Source organism: Rhincodon typus, chromosome 11 (genome assembly GCF_021869965.1).
Source record: "Rhincodon typus isolate 14 chromosome 11, sRhiTyp1.1, whole genome shotgun sequence".
NCBI lineage: Eukaryota > Metazoa > Chordata > Chondrichthyes > Orectolobiformes > Rhincodontidae > Rhincodon > Rhincodon typus.
The window spans coordinates 62,590,101-62,608,002 of record NC_063342.1 but is presented as its reverse complement, the minus strand read 5'-3'; the positions used below and the strand labels follow the sequence as shown (position 1 = coordinate 62,608,002).

Below are 17,902 nucleotides of genomic sequence, written 5' to 3'. Positions count from 1 at the left end.
CCTTGTTTTTACATGAGACACTTAATTCTCTTAGAGAATGGACCTTTGTTGGTAAACTGGCAGAAGTGGATTTGCTGAGCATGAACTGCCTGATTTTTCCTTTATGTGAGGTGAGCAGCCAACCCCTCGTCCTCTACCATCAATATTTCATCTTACTCTGTAACATGGCCACCATTTTTGTCCAATAGATAATTGTAGAGACTTGGCCTGAATTTTTCTAATCTTACCTGTTTCTTTAGGTGTATGCAAATCAAGTTCCACCTTTCTAAATCTAATAGACATTCTGTGTTGATCTCTTTTTAAAACGTAGCCCTGTAAGAAATGAGTTAACAGCTTAGCAGAGGAAGGAACACAAAAAACAGAAGTGGAGTTTTTTCCATCTGCAGGTAAAGTGTCTTGGTGAATGAACATCATTGGGTCCAGTCCAGTGTGGCTCAGAACAATTTTATCAAGTAGTCTCTACTCTTTGCACTATAAATGGCTCGGTGGTGTCTGTCCCACAGTACCGCGCAGTGGGAGAGGTGGATGTACTCATTGCTGTCAGTCCCTCCCAGCATTCACACTGCTGCTGTTACAGTGAAAAACCAGCTGCAGACCACTTGAGACTGTGGAACTGCTCCCCCACATACAATGGTGCCTGACTATAGTCACTGAGGAGATGGCCAAAAAGGCAGGTTAGCTCCTTGCTCTGTGGACAGTGACTCTGGATGGGCTGGTGTACAGGGGAGCTGGAGGGGAGGTTATCCCTTTTTCTGCTGACTGTTAAAGGAGGCCACAGCACCAGACACAGTCAGGTTGGATCCAGATACAGGCCCAGGTCAGAGCTGTGTCCCAGCTTAAACAGAACATACAACAGTGCTGGAAGACGTACAATGACTGACTGTGTTCAGCAAGGTTGGGTGGAACCATCTTCTCTCTCCTACCTGACACTCATAGGGTAACCACTCACTCTAACTCTCCTTCTGCACACTCCTCTCACCAAAGCTCACTGTCCACAACTCTTGCCATTACATGTTTTGACACATGCAATAGTGACAGTTGATGGGTCAATGGCTCTGACCCATCTTCTTCCTTGACCTATCAACTCTTCCTGTCTGTTGTGTTTCCTGCTTATTCACTGAGGACACCGCTCCTGCTTTCCTGCTCCTCCTACATCACTACTGACTGCTCTTCGATCATACTCCACCCCTTCCTTTGTCTCATTTCAGGAAAAAACTGAACCACTATGAGGCTGCGGTGTCAGAGAGAGAGAGAAGGGGTGGTGATTGAATTTGGACAAAAGGATCCTCACTTCTTTTGAGGAGAAAATGTTCAATTTTCACTGGAGAAGTGCATGACTACTCATGTGGGAATGGGGGCATCTCAATGTCCAACCAACCCAGTAAGCTTCATTGCACTATGCTGTGTTGATCTCCCATTCATACAAGAGCTAGCTCATGCTTAATTGTCAAAAGCATTGATCCTTCTTAGATGAATAATTGCCTCTCTTTTCTTATGCAGTCACCACGAACACCCAGTGAGCCTCTCGAAAAGAGGCCAGTACTGTTGACCCTCAGCTCCACTTGCTACTTAGAGAAAACAGCCACTGACTCCTCAGAAGATACATTAGCAAATCTTACTCCTGCACCCTCCACTTGCTTAGAGAGTTTCACCTCAGCAAGTTCTCTGTCTGGATGTTATGTGAATAGACTGGAGAAGCTTTGGATGTTCTCCTGAGAGTAGAGAAGGCTAAGGAGATTTGATTGACGCTTAATGACATGAAACATTTAAATAGACTGAATAAAGAGAAATTGTTTCCAATGGCTGAAAAATGATGAACCAGAGGTCAGAAGTATAAAGTGTTTGGCAAAAAAGAAATCATGGGCTATAGGGAAAAAAGGCTTTTACCCAGTGAGTGGTTTGAATGTGGATTGTACTGCCTAAGGTAGAAACAGATAATTAGTAGCTTTCAAAAGGGAACCTGAAAGAAAAATATTTGCAGAGAATTTCTGTAAAGCATTTGAGAAGTGGGACTAGATGCTCTTCAAAAGAGCTGGCGCAGATTCAATGGGGGCCAACTGGCCTCCTTCTATAATGCACAATTCTTGATTTGAAGATTTAGTGAAATGTAAAAGAGAACACTATGTTGTTTTCAGCTAAAGGTGTTTGAATTCCATCAGGTCTTTTGCTACAATCGAGGCTTATAGTTAAAACCACAGTAATCCATTCAAGGGTCCGGTTTGTACCTGACAATTCAATTAGACACAGTATGAATTATCAAAGTGACCAGTTTTAATTCATACTGAATAGATTCATGACATCTAGAGGACAATCTTAAACACTGCATTAATTCCCGTTCCCACATTCCACCCGAGCACCATAATTGCATTCCCACGTCTTCCCTACTGAAACAGAACATACAATAGGATGTCTTTGTATGACCAGGATATGGCCATGATTAAATAATGAATAAAATAGCTTTAAGTTTTGAATGAATGAGCCAATTACTTTATCACTCCATTTAAAAACATCTGTAAACTTGTTCAGCCTTTTGACTGGCCTTTGGGTTTCACTCATGACATTTATTAATTAAGAGTCGGGTTTAAAAAGTCGAGAATGAGCTCTTGTTTCTGGTACAACACCTCACAGGGTATAGCTTGCCCTATCTGGATTATGAAGTTCTTTAAGTCTTCTTTGAACACAGAGGAAAGATATCAGATGCCAAAATAAACACTGTGCCCGAACGGATGATGCTTCAGTACAACTTTATGATCAGTATTTGCAGTTAATGTAGAATAAGCGGTTGATATGAACTAGTCTTTTCTTGTTTAAGTGTGTGAGGCTCTGACAGGGTTAATGCTGAGGATTGCCCTAGAAACCCCTAACTATGATGATGTCATATGGACTTGTGGGGGAGAACTGTATAGAATCTCAAAGGAGCTTTAAGATCTGAATCTTCCTCAGTCTTTGTAACAATGTCTATTAGATCAGTGTAACATATATAGTTGCTATTGTGCAGTTACACAACATGTTGTTTCAGACATGAGCCTCATCTCATTAGATTGCAAAGTGATATTCCTTTATCATGATAGACCAAACAGGCCTAACAGATTCCTACGCTGATAGGGGATGCTGGGAGCAAATCTGCCCCATGGTGAGCATAGAATAGAGAGCTAATACAAAATGGTGAATGGCAATGAGGATTGCTCATATAACCTACTGGCAAATGGAGGATATCATTTAGCTGTCTCTCACAGCACTGGCAACAGTGGAGGGCTTGAAATTTCTTCAGTGACAGCATAGTAGATGTCTTTACCCAAGGATGGGGGGATTTCAGGACAAGGGGGTACATATTTAAGGTGAGAGGAGAGAGGTTAAAACAAGACATGAGGGCAAATTTTTTACACAGAAGGTAGTTTGCATGTGGAAGGCAGTGGTGGATGAGGGTACAATTACAACGTTTAAAAGACATTTGGATAAGTACATGAACAGGAAAGATTTGGAGGGATATGGGCCAGGAGCGGGTAGGTGGGACTATGTTCAGCGTGGACTGGTTGGACTGAAGGGTCTGTTTCCGTGCTATATGACTATGTCTGCTCATGCAGATGATCGGGATTTGGAAGAGCTGGCAGAACCTGACAGAAGAGAGCCTCATGGCAAAATTCAACACGACAGAACCTACCCTCAATGGTAAAGGCTGCAACAGCAGGAGAGTGTTTGGTATTCCCTGGACCTGGAGTATTAGTCACTTACGGACTCCAAATAAAAACAAAATCCTGCATATGCCGCTAATCTGAAATAAAAACACAAAATGCTGGAGAAACTCAGCAGGACTGGCAGCATCTGTGGAGAGAGACAGAGAAACAAAAAGTAACGATAAGTAGCCTTAGTTCCTATCAAGTATTGCCATCATAGTGAGCAGGTATGACAAGGCATGGTTACAGTAAGGGAAATCTAGGGCCATAAAAGCAATTCAAAACTAGATCACAGACTCAGGAATGTCACACAGCTAGAATTAGCGTGATAAAGGGGCATCTTAGAAGGCTAACAAGACAAAGTGCAATGAAAGGAGTAAGGCAGCAAACTATTGAAGCTACAGAAAAGGGAAGGTCACATTATGAAAATGCAATAAAGGCATTAAAAGGCATTATTCAAATCACAGACAATGGGAGTCCCTCAGAAAAGCAATTAAGGAAATCGGGTTCATCTTATAAAGTTGCAAATCACAGGAAGTCAGTTACTGAAAATATATTTAGAATGGCGATAATTTATTAAAGGCACAGGAAACAAAACTCATCAAGTGAAGCTTTAAGGAAAAGCATATCAGTCATTAAGTCTAAGGTTGCCAAGATTCATCCAGAGAAGCCATGAAAAAGGTATGAATCCTCTATTTTATTCACAAAAGGCAAGAATCCTCAATTTTATTTGCAGAAGGCAGGAATCATCAGTTTTGACTGCAGAAACATGGGAAAACCCAAAGCAACACACAGCATTGTGATGATTACACTGCAAAATGAAAAGCCTCTAAAGCAAGGAAAATAAATGATCACATTAGGGGGTATGATATCAGAAATAATATTGTCAGGAAGATTTACTTTCAAAGATAGACCAAATATAACATAGAATTGTATTAATCTTTGAGAAAACATTTCTTACGATACAAAATAGCTTCCCTTTAGAAACTAAATCAGAAGCAAAACAAGTAAATACACTTTTGTACACAACTGGGAGTACAGCAGATGAAGTCATATCTCACCATGGGATAAAAGAAGCAACCGGTATCTCTGAGGGCTTGGAAGAGGGAACATCTTCAGAACTTGAAGGAGTAAGATTTAGCATCTGGGTCCTTCTCATACACTGCGTGACACTATCTGTTACATCAGTGTAACTTGTCCATAGTTGCTATCATGCAATAAAGCACATCTTCTTGAGGACAATATCATCTTCTCATGAGACTAGGTTAGTTAGCCTTACCACACTGGACCAAACAGGCCTTCACACTTGCCCATTCATCTCCTCTCCTCACTGTCCAAGATTCCAAACACATTTTCCAGGTGAAGCAGCATTTTACTTATACTTCTTTCGATCTAGCCTGCTGTGTTTGCTGCTCACAATGTGGTCTCCTTTATACTGCTGAGACCAAATGCAAACTGGGTGGCTACTTCGCAGAACATCTCTGCTGATATGACCATAAGAATTGCCCCAGCCTTCGCGTTACTTGCCATTTCAATAAACCATTGATCCCATGCTAACATTTCAATCATAGGCCTGTTACAAAGCTGCATGAACAGATCTCATGTTCTGCTTAGGCACTTTACAGCCTTCAGTATTCAACATTGAGTTCAACAACTGTAGAGCATAACCTCTGTTCACCACCTTGATTGCAACACTATCTCTACTTCTCCTTTCACATCGTTATCACTCCCTTTGTCTTTTACTCCAGGCACCGTCACCATCTGTTCCACTCACAATTCCTCTCCCTCTGTTAACAGCGTAAAAAAAAAGACTCTCCAATTCCTTTCGGCTCTGGAGGACAGTTATATCAGGAACAAAAGCAAAAGTTGCTGGAAAAGCTCAGCAGCAGCATCTGTGAAGAAAAAAATCAGAGTTAATGTTTCGGGTCCAGTGACCCTTCCTCAGAACAGTTATATCAGACTTGAAACATTAACTCTGTTGCTCTCACTACAGTTGCTGCCAGGTATGTTGTGTTTCTCCATCACCTTCCTTTGTTTTACTTACGATTGTAGATCCCTACACTGAACGAGGACGGGAGTAGAAAATCTACCATACAGTGAGCAATAGCATGTACAACCTGATAAACAGTGGTATGGATTGTACAGACCACAGTAATTGATTATGTAAGCAGAACTCTCCCTTCACAAAGTAGATTTGGGCTTGTTATAAATACAGCACTTGATCAAGCATCAAGATTGTTAATTGCATTCAGCAATCCCTTTAGCTAACATTGTTTTATCAATTTCCACTTGACACTTCTTCAACACCAGAAATTTTCCAACACACAATATCCAACACTCTTGAAGACGGAGGAGGAGTAATTTGCATTAGGATGTCATCATCCATGGTGCTACTAAAGAAGAGCATGGTGGCCAATGGGTCTGTGAAAGTTAAAGGCGAGACAGAAAGCAGGACTTATTGTGAATGAGAAACGGAAATTTGACAAGAACACTATACCACTTCTTGGGGTACATTATTCAGCAACAAGGTGATCCCTAGCAAATCAAAGTAATTTGAGAATGTCCACAGCCCAGAAATATTGGGACACACTGAGATTCCTTGATAGACTCGTAGAATCATAGAGTTGTACAGCATGGAAACAAACCCTTTATTCCAACTCGTGCATGCCAACCAGATATCCTAAATTAATCTAATCCTATTTGCTAGCATTTGACCCATATCCCTTTAAACCTATTGTATTCACATACCCATCCAGACGCCTTTTAATTGTTGTAATTGTACCAGCCTCCACCACTTCCTCTGGTAGCTCATTCCATACATGCACCACCGTCTGGATGATGAAATTGCCCCTTAGGTCCCTTTTAAATCTTTCCCCTCTCACCTTAAACCTATTCCCTCCAGTTTTGGACTCCCCTACCCTGTGGAAAAGGCCTTATCTATTCACCCTATCCATGTCCCTCATGATTTTATAAACCTCTATAAGCTCACCACTCAGCATCTGACACTCCAGGGAAGATAGCCCCAGCCTATTCAGCCTCTCCATATAACTCAAACCCTCCAATCCTGGCAACATGCTTGTCAATCTTTTCTGAACGCTTTCAAGTTTCACAACATCCTTCCTATATCAGGGAGACCAGAATTGCACGCAGTATGTCAAAGTGGCCTAATCAATGTCCTGCACAGTCACAACATGACCTCCAACTCAATGCATTGATCAATGAAGGCAAGCATACCAAACACCTTCTTCACTAACCTGTCTACCTGTGATTTGAATTTCAAGGAATTATGAACCTATACTCCAAGGTCTCTTTGTTCTGCATCACCCTCCAGGACCTTACCATTAATTGATTTGCCTTTCCAAAATGCAACACTTCACATTTATCTAAATTAAACTCCATCTGCCATTCTTTGGCCCATTGGCCCATCTGATCAAGGTCCCCTTGTACTTCTTCACTGTCCACTACACCTCCAATTTTAGTGTCATCTGCAAACTTACTAACCATACCTTCTATGTTCACATCATTATATAAATGACGAAATGCAGTGGACCCAACAGTGATCCTTGTGGCACACTACTGGTCGCAAGCCTTCAGTCTGAAAAGCAACCCTCCACCACCACCCTCTGTCTTCTACTTCCATGCCAGTCTGTATCCAAGCGGTTAGTTCTCCCTGTATTCCGTGTGGTATGGGCAATCAAGTGCCAAAATTCAGATCAAACAAATTAACTATTAATGAGTCACTACAAGATCTCTTAAATAAATTGGGAAATAGAACAATAGAATCTATTAAAGAAATTGGGGAATAGGACAAGAAAGAGGTATTCAAGAAGATTAAACTAATGGATGTTTCCTTAGATGTACTAGCACACTGCGATCTAAAACATCTAACAAACACAGGAGCAGACATATGTTCTATACGACTAGGAGACATCTTCGAGCAAATCCAAGATGATAGCAAGGAGAAGCCAATTTAATTTGTCTCCATATCTTTGACAGTGATAGACTGAGGTGATGTAACCATTGAAAAGGAAGATTTGCTGCGACATGGGCCTGTGAAAAATATTCTCATTACCTTATTGATTACAATTTCGGATCCAATTTAGGATAGGTGATTCTCCTAAATTTTAAAGAAATTGTGAAGATTCTGCTTTGAATGCCATAGCATTTTTGCCTAATGTTAATGTGATATTACTTCACAACTGATGATTATACAAGGAAGACACAACCTATGGCAGGCACTCTGTCACCTGTGTTGAGGTTACACAGCGACATATATTTAATTCCATAGATTCTAAATTTCTATAGACTCTGGAAAGGTTCCTGCAGACTGATGGTTTACATCTGATAGTCCTAAAAGAGGTAGCTACACAGATAGTGGATGCATTGGTTGTAATCTTTCAAAACTACTTGAATCCTGGAGAAGTGCTGGAGGATTGGAAAACTGCAATGTGACACCCTTATTCAACAAAGGGCGGAGACAAAAAGCAGTTAACTGAAGGCCGGTTAACCTAATATCTATGGTTGGGAAAGTATTAGAATCAATTATTAAGGAAGTAATAGCAGAACATTTGGAAAATCGTAATCGAATCAAGCAGAGTCAGCATGGCTTCATGAAAGGGAAGTCACTGTCTGACAAATTTATTAAAGCTTTTTGAAGTAGTCTTAGCCAGAGTAGATCGGGGAACTGAGCAAATGTGTTGTATTTGGACTTCCAGAAGGCGTTAGACAAGGTACTTCACGAAAGGTTAAGTTATAAGATAAGGGTTCACGATGTTGGAGATAATATATTGGAATGGATAGAGAATTGGCTCATGGGCAGGAAACAGCAAGTAGGGGGTAAGGGGTTCTTTTTCAGGTTGGCAACCTGTTATCAGTGGCATTCCTCAGGTGACAGATTTGGGACCCCAACTATTTACAACACATCTTAATGACTTGGAGGAAGGAAGCAAATGTACTGAAGCAAATTTGCAGAAGACACAAAAAAAGATGGAAAGGCAGGCTGTGGGAAGGATACAAACAGTTTACAGAGTTATTGGTACATTCAGTAAGTGGGCACAAAGTTGGCAAGTGGAGTATAATGTGGGAAAATGTGATGTTTTTCATTGTGAAAGGGAGAACAAAAGAACAGTATTATATAAAATGAAGAAAAACTGCAGGAAGCTGAAACAAAAAGGACATAGGAGTATTTGTACATGAAACACAGAAAGCTACCACACAGGTACAGCAGATAATCAGGAAGACTAATGGAATGTTGGCCTTTATTTCAATGGGTTTGGAGTATAAGAGCAGAGAAATCCTACTGCAAATATACAAGCTACTGGTAAGATTGCAACCGAAAAAGTTTTCGTCTCCTTATTTAAGAAAAGATAATATTTCATTGGACGCAGTTCAGAGAAACTTCACTAGGGTGATCCCTGGGATGGAAGGACTGTCTTATGAGCAAAGACTAAACAGGTTGGGACTCTACTCACTGGAGTTTAGAAGAATGAGAGGCAATCTCATTGAAACATATAGGATTCTTAAGGGGTTTGACAGGGTAAATGCTGAAAGGATGTTACCCTTCATGGCAAAGTCTAGGGCCAGAGGGCATAGTCTCAGAATAAAGGGGCAACCATTTAAGACTGAGATGAGGAGGAATTTCTTCTCTGAGAACGTTGAGAGTTTTTGGCATTCCTTGCCACAGAGAACTGTGTGGCGGGTTGTGCACGGAGTCATCATAAATATTTAAAGCTAGGATAGATAGATTCCTGATCAGTATGGAAGTCAAGAGTTATACGGAAAGGGCAGGAAAGTGGATGTGAGGAATGTCAGATCAGCCACAATCCTATCGGATTGTGGGGCTGGCTTGAGAGGCCAAACAGCCTAGTTCTGTTCCTATTTTTTCTGGTCTTATGGACTAGAAAGTAGCAAATGTAACACCACTATTTAGAAAGGAGGAAGATTGAGAATAGAGAATCTGTTTAGTTTGACATTAGCAGTTGGGAAAATGTTCGGATCTATAATAAAGGATGTGATAACCTGATATTTAGAAACGAGTGGTAAAATTTCTTAAAGGGAAATCACATGTGACAACTTTGCTGCAGTTTATTGAGAATATTACTTGTAGCATTCATAAAGGTGAACCAGCTGATGTGTTTTATTTGGACTTTCAGAACGCCTTTGATAAGGTCCAGACAGGAGGTTGGCAAATAAAATTTGAGTGCGTGGAATTGGGGGTGGGGGGGTGTGGAATATACTACTGTAGATTGAAAATTAGCCATCAGACAGGATACAGAGGTTAGGAATAATAGCAGGCTATTACTAGTGTGGTACCACAAGGATCAGCACTAGATCCACAGCTGTTCACAGGCAAAATCAAAGATTTGAATGTGGAGACCAATCAAGATATTTCCAAATTTGCTGGTGACACCAAACTTGGTGGAAACAAAGAGGAGGATGCAAGGAGGCTCAAAAGGACTTAAATAGGCAAAATGAATGGGCTAGAATGTGTCAGATTGGATATAATGTGAGTATGTGTGAAACTGTTCACTTTGTAAAACAATACAAAAAGACAATATTTCTTAAATGGTGTGAAGTAGGGAGGTGCAAGTGTTAGCCAAGTCTGGGCATCTTTGGTCATAAGTCACTGAAACTTTGTAGGTGGATGCAGCAAGCAATCAGAAGGCAGGTAGTATGTTAAAATAATCCCAGGTGTGGTGGGATTGTTTTAGGAAATGAGATTGAGGAGACTGTGGCTACTTCCTTCAATTTCAAAGAATGAGGGGTGAAATTTACAAAATTCTTACAAAGTGCAACTGTTTGGATGGGGATAAGCTGTTTGCCTTGGCCGATGAATCTAGAACCAGGAGACACGATCTTAGAATAAGGACAGACCATTTAAGACTGAGGTGAGAAGGAATTTCTTCACTCAGGCTGTGGTGAATCTGTGGAATTCTCAGCTGTAGAATTGTAATCACTGAGCAGGTTCCAGACAGAAATCAATAGATTTCAGGAGGTTAATGTCATCAAGAGATATGGAGATAGTGCAGGAAAAGTGGATTTGAGGTGGATGATTAGTAATGATGTAATAGGATGACACAGCAGGCTCAATCACCTGAAGGGTTACCGGGCCGAAGCATTAACTCTGATTTTTCTTCCCAGATGCTGCCAAACCTGCTTTTTCAGCAACGTCTGTTTTTGTTCCTGATTTACAGTATCCACAGTTCTTTTGGTTTTCAATCACCTGAATAGTCTGCTCCTATTTCTATATCCCATTGTCTGGAATAGAAGTATATTCCTCCATAATAACAAACACTTAATTAACCCCCACATTTACACTTAACCATCCCTACAATAACAAACACTTAACCATCCCCTACAATAACACTTAACCATTCCGCTACAATAACAAACACTCAAATATCCCCCTCCAATAATAAACACTTAACCATCCCCCACGATAACAAACACTTAACCATTTCCCTGCAATAACAAAGAATTAACTATCCTCCACAATAATAAATACTCAACCATTCCCCCATAATAACAAATACTTAACCATTCCACTACAATAACAAGCACTCAAATATCCTCCTGCAATAACAAACACTTCACGATTCCCTACAATAACAAACACTCTACCATTCCCCTACAATAACACTTAACCATCCCCTACAAAAACAAACACTTAACCATCCACCACAATAACAAACACTTAACCATTCCCCCTCAGTAACAAACACTTAACCAAACCAGCAACAGAGAAAACAGCTGAAATCTAAGCAGCTAGTGTAAGGATGGAGTTGCATGTAAATCACAGCATTGGGAAATTGAGGAAAGTGGAGAGATTGGATGTTGGATAGATTGACGGACAACCACAATGTTCTGTCTTGAGACAGTATTATGAGCAGCAAAAACACTTAACAATAGTGGACAACTTATTCCTGTTCAATGAAACACTGGTGATTTTGAAATCAATGGGAGATGAGATTCTGCAAAGACTCCAACACAGACATCCAGGTATCACAAGGTAACAGCACAACAATCAGTATGGTGGCCTGAAAGAATATTCTGCAGAATGCTATCCTTGTGCCATAAAGAGTCAGGTACAGAACCTCCAATATCATCAACCTTTTCAGTTAGCCCTCGGAAAATGCTAGAGCTGCTCTCTCTAGCCACATTTAAGACGACACTCTGCTGAATTTGATTGTATCAAAATATCTGCAAGGAGCCAGAGAACCTTTAAAGGACGACATCAGTTGCTACAGCAACATTTCCAGAAGAAGGACAAGATATCAGCTACAATTTGAAATGGCTAGCAAAGAACCAAAGTCTTCAATAGTCACAGCTAGTGAACTCTACTTTTCCTTTTTTTATTGAGCCAAATTTTACCTCCTCTTCTCTGCAGTTTGTGTTTTTGCATGGTTAGTTCAAGTGTGTGTCTGTACAAAGTTGTTAAAGTAATTTTATATTTCAATCTTGTTAATGTTTTGACCTGGGTGGGTTTAAGCACAATAAAAGTGGAGTTGAGGATTATCAGATCAGCCATTATCTCATTGAATGGCAAAGCAGGCTCCATGGGCTGAATGGACTGCTTCTGCTTTTAGATCTTGTGGTCTTTTGGTTTTAACTTCATAGAGCCATATCTTGGTCAAATAGAAACAGAGCCAGGCATTCTATTTTTATCTAAGCAGTCTTATGGAAATGTTAAGTGATGAAGCATGGATGCTCAAAGTTACAGGAACAAGACGAAGAGTGATGAAGAGTTGAAGGAGTTTCACAGAATGGGGGAAACACAAAACAGGCTTTAAACACATGACTTACTGGCTTAAGACTATTTTAAAGACCCTTATTGACTGGCAAGTTAATTACCATAAAGATCTGAGAAATCCAAAGCAGGAAGAGCAGATTTGGATTTACCTTTTGCAGGATACTCCCTTTTTTCTATTGCACTTGCCAGAAAATTCTCCATTCATGTTTGACCGTAGGCAGTGAATTTTGGCAGTGTTTTCAATCATGGCAATCTTAATCACATTTATCATTCTGCCTTTCTCCCATGCATGTGTTTGACAAACCTGCCTAGAAACCGTTGCATGATTTATTGCTTTCCCTTTGTCTGAGAGAGTAAAGACAAAACTGAAATTCTACTGCCCTCGTAGCTGCAGTTGTGTAACTTAGCAGAGATCAGGGGCTGATCTTAGGACTTTTCAGGTCTCAGTTGTCCACCATACACTGAAGCAACAGGATAACAGGGGAACTGTGAGACAGAATTTCAGTTGTGAAACTTGACACTTGTTACAATTCCACATTCTCCCCATGTCTGTGGGGGTTTCCTCCGGGTGCTCCGGATTCCTCCCACAGTCCAAAGATCTGCAGGCTAGGTGGATTGGCCATGCTAAATTGTCCAGGGATGCATATATTAGGTGTGTGAGCCATTGGAAATGCAGGGTTACAGGTAAAGGGTAGGGGGATGGGTCTGGATGGGATGCTCTTCAGAGGGTCGGTGTGAACTTGTTGGGCTGCAGGACCTGTTTCCACACTGTAGGGATTCTATGATTCTATGAAAATCGTATAAGATGATAGTACTTATAGGTTATAGTACTTTAAATTTGACATAAAACAAATGACATTCTTCAGTTCAGTAGGTTTTAGGGGATGTTTTATGATTTACCATTGACAAAAGAACAAAACTTTACAAGACCCAGTAAACAAACCATGAAAAGCCCTTGGTCAGACATAAAATGTAATCAAAAAGGCTGGTGGAATGTTAACCTTTATTTCAAGTGAGCTGCAAAACAAAGGAGAAAATATTATTTTCTGATGAAGGGTCTAGGCCCGAAACCTCAGCCTTTCTGCTCCTATGATGCTGCTTGGCCTGCTGTGTTCATCCAGCTCTACACCTTGTTATCTCAGATTCTCCAGCATCTGCAGTTCCTACTATCTCTGAGAAAATATTATGCTTCAATTGTGTGAATTCTTTGTCAGGTAGTGTTCAGCTTTGGACCCTGTCACTGAGGGGGTTCAGCACAAATTTAGCTAAATGACAACCAGGGCTGGGTTGTCAGGTTACATTTGCTTGACTTTTGTTCTTCCCTAAGTATAAGCATTTAAAAAGTTAAAATAATTTCACAGTGTGGATGATTTTCAATCAACCAAGAATGAGGGGGTGCAATCCTAAATCAGAGCCAGGCCATTCAGGAGTCGAATCAGGAAGCAGTTCACTGCTCAAACAGCAATAAAAATTTATAACTGTCTCACCTCAAAAACTGAGAGCTTTGTATTAACTTGGCTCTTCCAAAGCCTAGAGTGGGTGTAGGAGGGACAGCTTCAGGTATGTGGATCATTGGGATGTCTTCCGGGGCAAGTGGGACCTGTTAAAGGGCAGGGTGCACCTAAACTGGATAGGCACCAATATCCTGGTTTGCTAGTGCCACTCAGGAGGATTTAAACTAGTGTGGCAGGGGGGCAGGAACCACGGCAGTATGTCAGCAAGTTAAATGATGAAGAAGGATTTAGAGTCCAAGGCTAGTAAGACAAAGAGGAAGAACAGACAGGGGGAGGTTGCTGAGCATGGCAGGACTGGTGGTCTGAGGTGTATTTGTTTTAATGTGAGGACTGTGATAAGTAGGCAGATGAACCCAGAACTTGGATTAATACATATAACTACGATGTTGTAGCAATGTTGTTGAGAGAGGGACAAGACCGTCAGCTTAACTTTCCGGGATTTGAATGTTTCAGGCGAGGCAGAATGGGATGTAAAGGAGATGTGGGCGTTACGTTTTGATAAGGGAGAATATAACAGCTGTAGTGAGGGAGGATACCTTGGAGGGATCATCCAGCGAGACCATATGGGCAAAACTAAGGAATAGGAAAGGTGAAATCACTCTGATAGCGTTGAACTACAGGCTTCCCAACATCTAGTGAGTGATAGAGGAACAGATATGTGGACATTATGAAAAAGACTAAAAACAACAGGGTTGTTGTGCTGGGTGATTTTAAACTTCCCCTTTATTGACTGGGACTTGTTTAGTTAAAATGTTAAAATAATTTCACAGTGTGGATCATTTTCAATCAACCAAGAATGAGGGGGTGCAATCCTAAATCAGAGCCAGGCCATTCAGGAGTCGAATCAGGAAGCAGTTCACTGCTCAAACAGCAATAAAAATTTATAACTGTCTCACCTCAAAAACTCTGAGCTTTGTATTAACTTGGCTCTTCCAAAGCCTAGACTTAGTGTAGGAGGGACAGCTTCAGGTATGTGGATCATTGGGATGTCTTCCGGGGCAGGCGGGACCTTGGAAGGGTGGGTGTGGGGAGTGGGTTCTTGTCCATAATTCCCTTAAAGTGGCAACACAAGTGGATAAGGCAGTCAAGAAGGCATATGGTATGCTTGCTTTTATCAGTCAGGGCACAGAGTACAAATATTGGCATGTCATTTTGCAGCTTTATAGAACTTAAGTTGGGCCACATTTGGAAAATTGCATACAGTTCTGGTCTACCAGAGGATGTGGAGGCTATGTAGAGGATACAGAAGCAGCACGGTGGCTCAGTGGTTAACATTGCTTCCTCACAGCGCCAGGGACGCAGGTTCAATTAAAGACTCGGATGACTGTCTGTGTGGAGTTTGCATATTCTCCCCATGCCTGCATAGGTTTCCTCCTACTGTCCAAAGATGTGTAGGTTAGGTGGATTGGCCATGCTAAATTGTCCAGGGATGTGTACATCAGGTGGATTTGCTGTGGTAGGTGCAGCGTTGCAAGGTCGGGTGCTAGGTCTGGGTGAGATGCTGTTCAGAGAGTTTGTGTAGACTTTATGGGCTGAATAGCCTGCTTCCATGCTGTAGGGGATTCTAATCTAAGCAGTTTCTAGGATGTTGCCTGGTTTGGACGATATTAGTTATCATAAGAGATTGGGAAAATTCAGAGATCGTAGGAACTGCATTTGCTGGAGAATCTGAGATAACAATGTCTAGAGCTGGATGAACACAGCAGGCCAAGCAGCGTCAGAGGAGCAGGAAGGCTGACGTTTCGGGCCTAGACCCTTCTTCAGAAATGTAACGGAGGAAGAGGTGGGGTTTAGGGCCAGTGTAGGTATGGAAGAGGGATTGTTCCACGTAACCTACAAAGAGGCAGGCATAGCTTGGGCCCATGCGGGTACCCATGGCCACCCCCTTTGTCTGTAGGGAGTGGGAGGAAGTGAAAGAGAAGTTGTTGAGGGTGAGGACGAGTTCGGCTAAGCGGTTGAGGGTGTCAGTGGAGAGGGACTGGTTGGGCCTGCGGGACGGGAAGAAGCGGAGGCCCTTTAGGCCATCCGTATGGGGAATGCAGGTGTATAGGGACTGGACATCCATGGTAAAGATGAGGTGTTGGGGACCGGGGAATTGGAAGTTCTGGAGGAGGTGGAGGGTGTGGGTGGTGTCATGGACATAGGTAGGGAGTTCCTGGACCAAGGGGGAGAAAATGGAGTCGAGATAGGTGGAGATAAGTTTGGTGGGGCAGGAGCAGGCGGAGACAATGGGTTGACCAGGGCATTCAGGTTTGTGGATTTTGGGAAGGAGATAGAAGCGGGCGGTGCGGGGTTGGGGAATGATGAGGTTGGAGGCCGTGGGTGGGAGGTCACCTGAGGTGATGAGGTTGTGGATGGTTTGGGAGATGATGGTTTGGTGCTCGGGGGTGGGGTCATGATCAACGGGGCGGTAGGAGGAGGTGTCAGAGAGTTGGCGTCTGGACTCGGTGATGTAGAGGTCAGTGCGCCATACTACAACTGCGCCTCCCTTGTCCGCGGGTTTTATGGTGAGGTTGGGATTGGAGCGGAGGGCTGCACGTTCCGTTGGGGAGAGGTTGGAGTGGGTGAGAGGGGTGGAGAGGTTGAGGCGGTTGATGCCTCGACGGCAGTTTAAGATGAAGAGGTTGAGGGAGCGTAGGAGGCCTTGGGGTGGTGTCCAGGTGGAGGGGGTGTGTTGGAGGCGGGAGAAGGGGTCAGTAGAGGGAGGGTTAGGCTCACGGTTGAAGAAGTAAGCGTGGAGGCGGAGGCGGCGGAAAAACTGCTTGATGTCCAAACGTGAGCGGTATTCGTTGATGTGTGGGTGGAGGGGGACAAAGGTGAGCCCTTTACTGAGGACTGACCATTTGTCCTCAGTAAGGGGGAGGTCTGGGGGGATGGTGAAGACTCGGCAGGGCTGGGTGTTGCTGTCTCCTCTGGAGCTGCTGGCTGTGGAGGCTGTGGGCGGAGCGACGTCGGCGGTGGGCGGGGTTGTGTCGGCAGTGGGCGGGGTTGCGTCGGCGGTGGTGGGCGAAGTTGCATCGGCGTTGGCGATGGGCAGAGTTGCATCGGCGTCGGTGGTGGGTGGAGCGGGGTTGGAGGTGGCAGCAGCGGTGACGGTAGGTGCGTCTTCAGTGTTTATGGTGTTGGCCTCGGAAATGGAGGTGATGGCATCAGCAGTGGTGTCGATGGCGTTCGCTGTCCCGGAAGTGGGGTACCCGGCGGCGGAGGATGTGACGTCATCCGTGGTTGCTCCGACAGTGGCCACGTGGCCAATGGCGGCGGGCACATTGTGCGGAAGGTCCTGGGTAGGGTTGGGGATTTGGGAGGTGGAGGAAGCCCGTTTTGGGTGGTAGGCACCAGTAAGTTTACTGTACTTACGGTTTTTTGTGTCCAATAAAGCTGAGTAGAATTGTGAGTTCAGGCTGTGTATCCTACGAAGAATAAAAAACAGGAGAGGTCCTTTGCAGGTCTGGGAGAGGGAGGCTCTCAGCTGGGGTAGGCTTGATTGTAGTGCCCGGAGATGCCGGCGCATTGCTGCGAGTGTGTGTTTCAGGAGTCGCAGGGATAAACGCTTCTGAAGGATCTCAATGTTCTGATTGTCAACATTGTCACGGTTGGGGCCAAATTGGGAAGGCCTGAATGTCGACTGTAGACCATTGGGGATGATCTGCTTTCGTAGGCAGGTACTAAGAAAGGTGATGTGGCTGTAGTACCTGGTTTGCTTCAGGACGTGGTCGAGCAGTTTCAAGGCCAAAGAGATTATGAGAGAGTTGCAGTGGGAGAGAGATCCACAGGGTAACTTCTTCAAGGTAGGCATCCTTAGAAGAGGCTTTGCAGTGGGGTTAAAATTGTTTCAGAGATAGTAGGAACTGCAGATGCTGGAGAATCTGAGATAACAAGGTCTAGAGTTGGATGAACACAAGCAGCATCAGAGGAGCAGGAAGGCTGACGTTTCGGGCCTAGACCCTTCTTCAGAAAACTTCTGA

General features: G+C 43.0%; 1 protein-coding gene across 1 annotated transcript in view; it reads right to left on the bottom strand.

Annotated features, from left to right (window-relative positions):
- The window catches only part of grpr (gastrin-releasing peptide receptor), a 53,753-nt gene that overhangs the window by 603 nt on the left and 35,248 nt on the right, over nt 1–17,902 (bottom strand). The window lies entirely within an intron of this gene.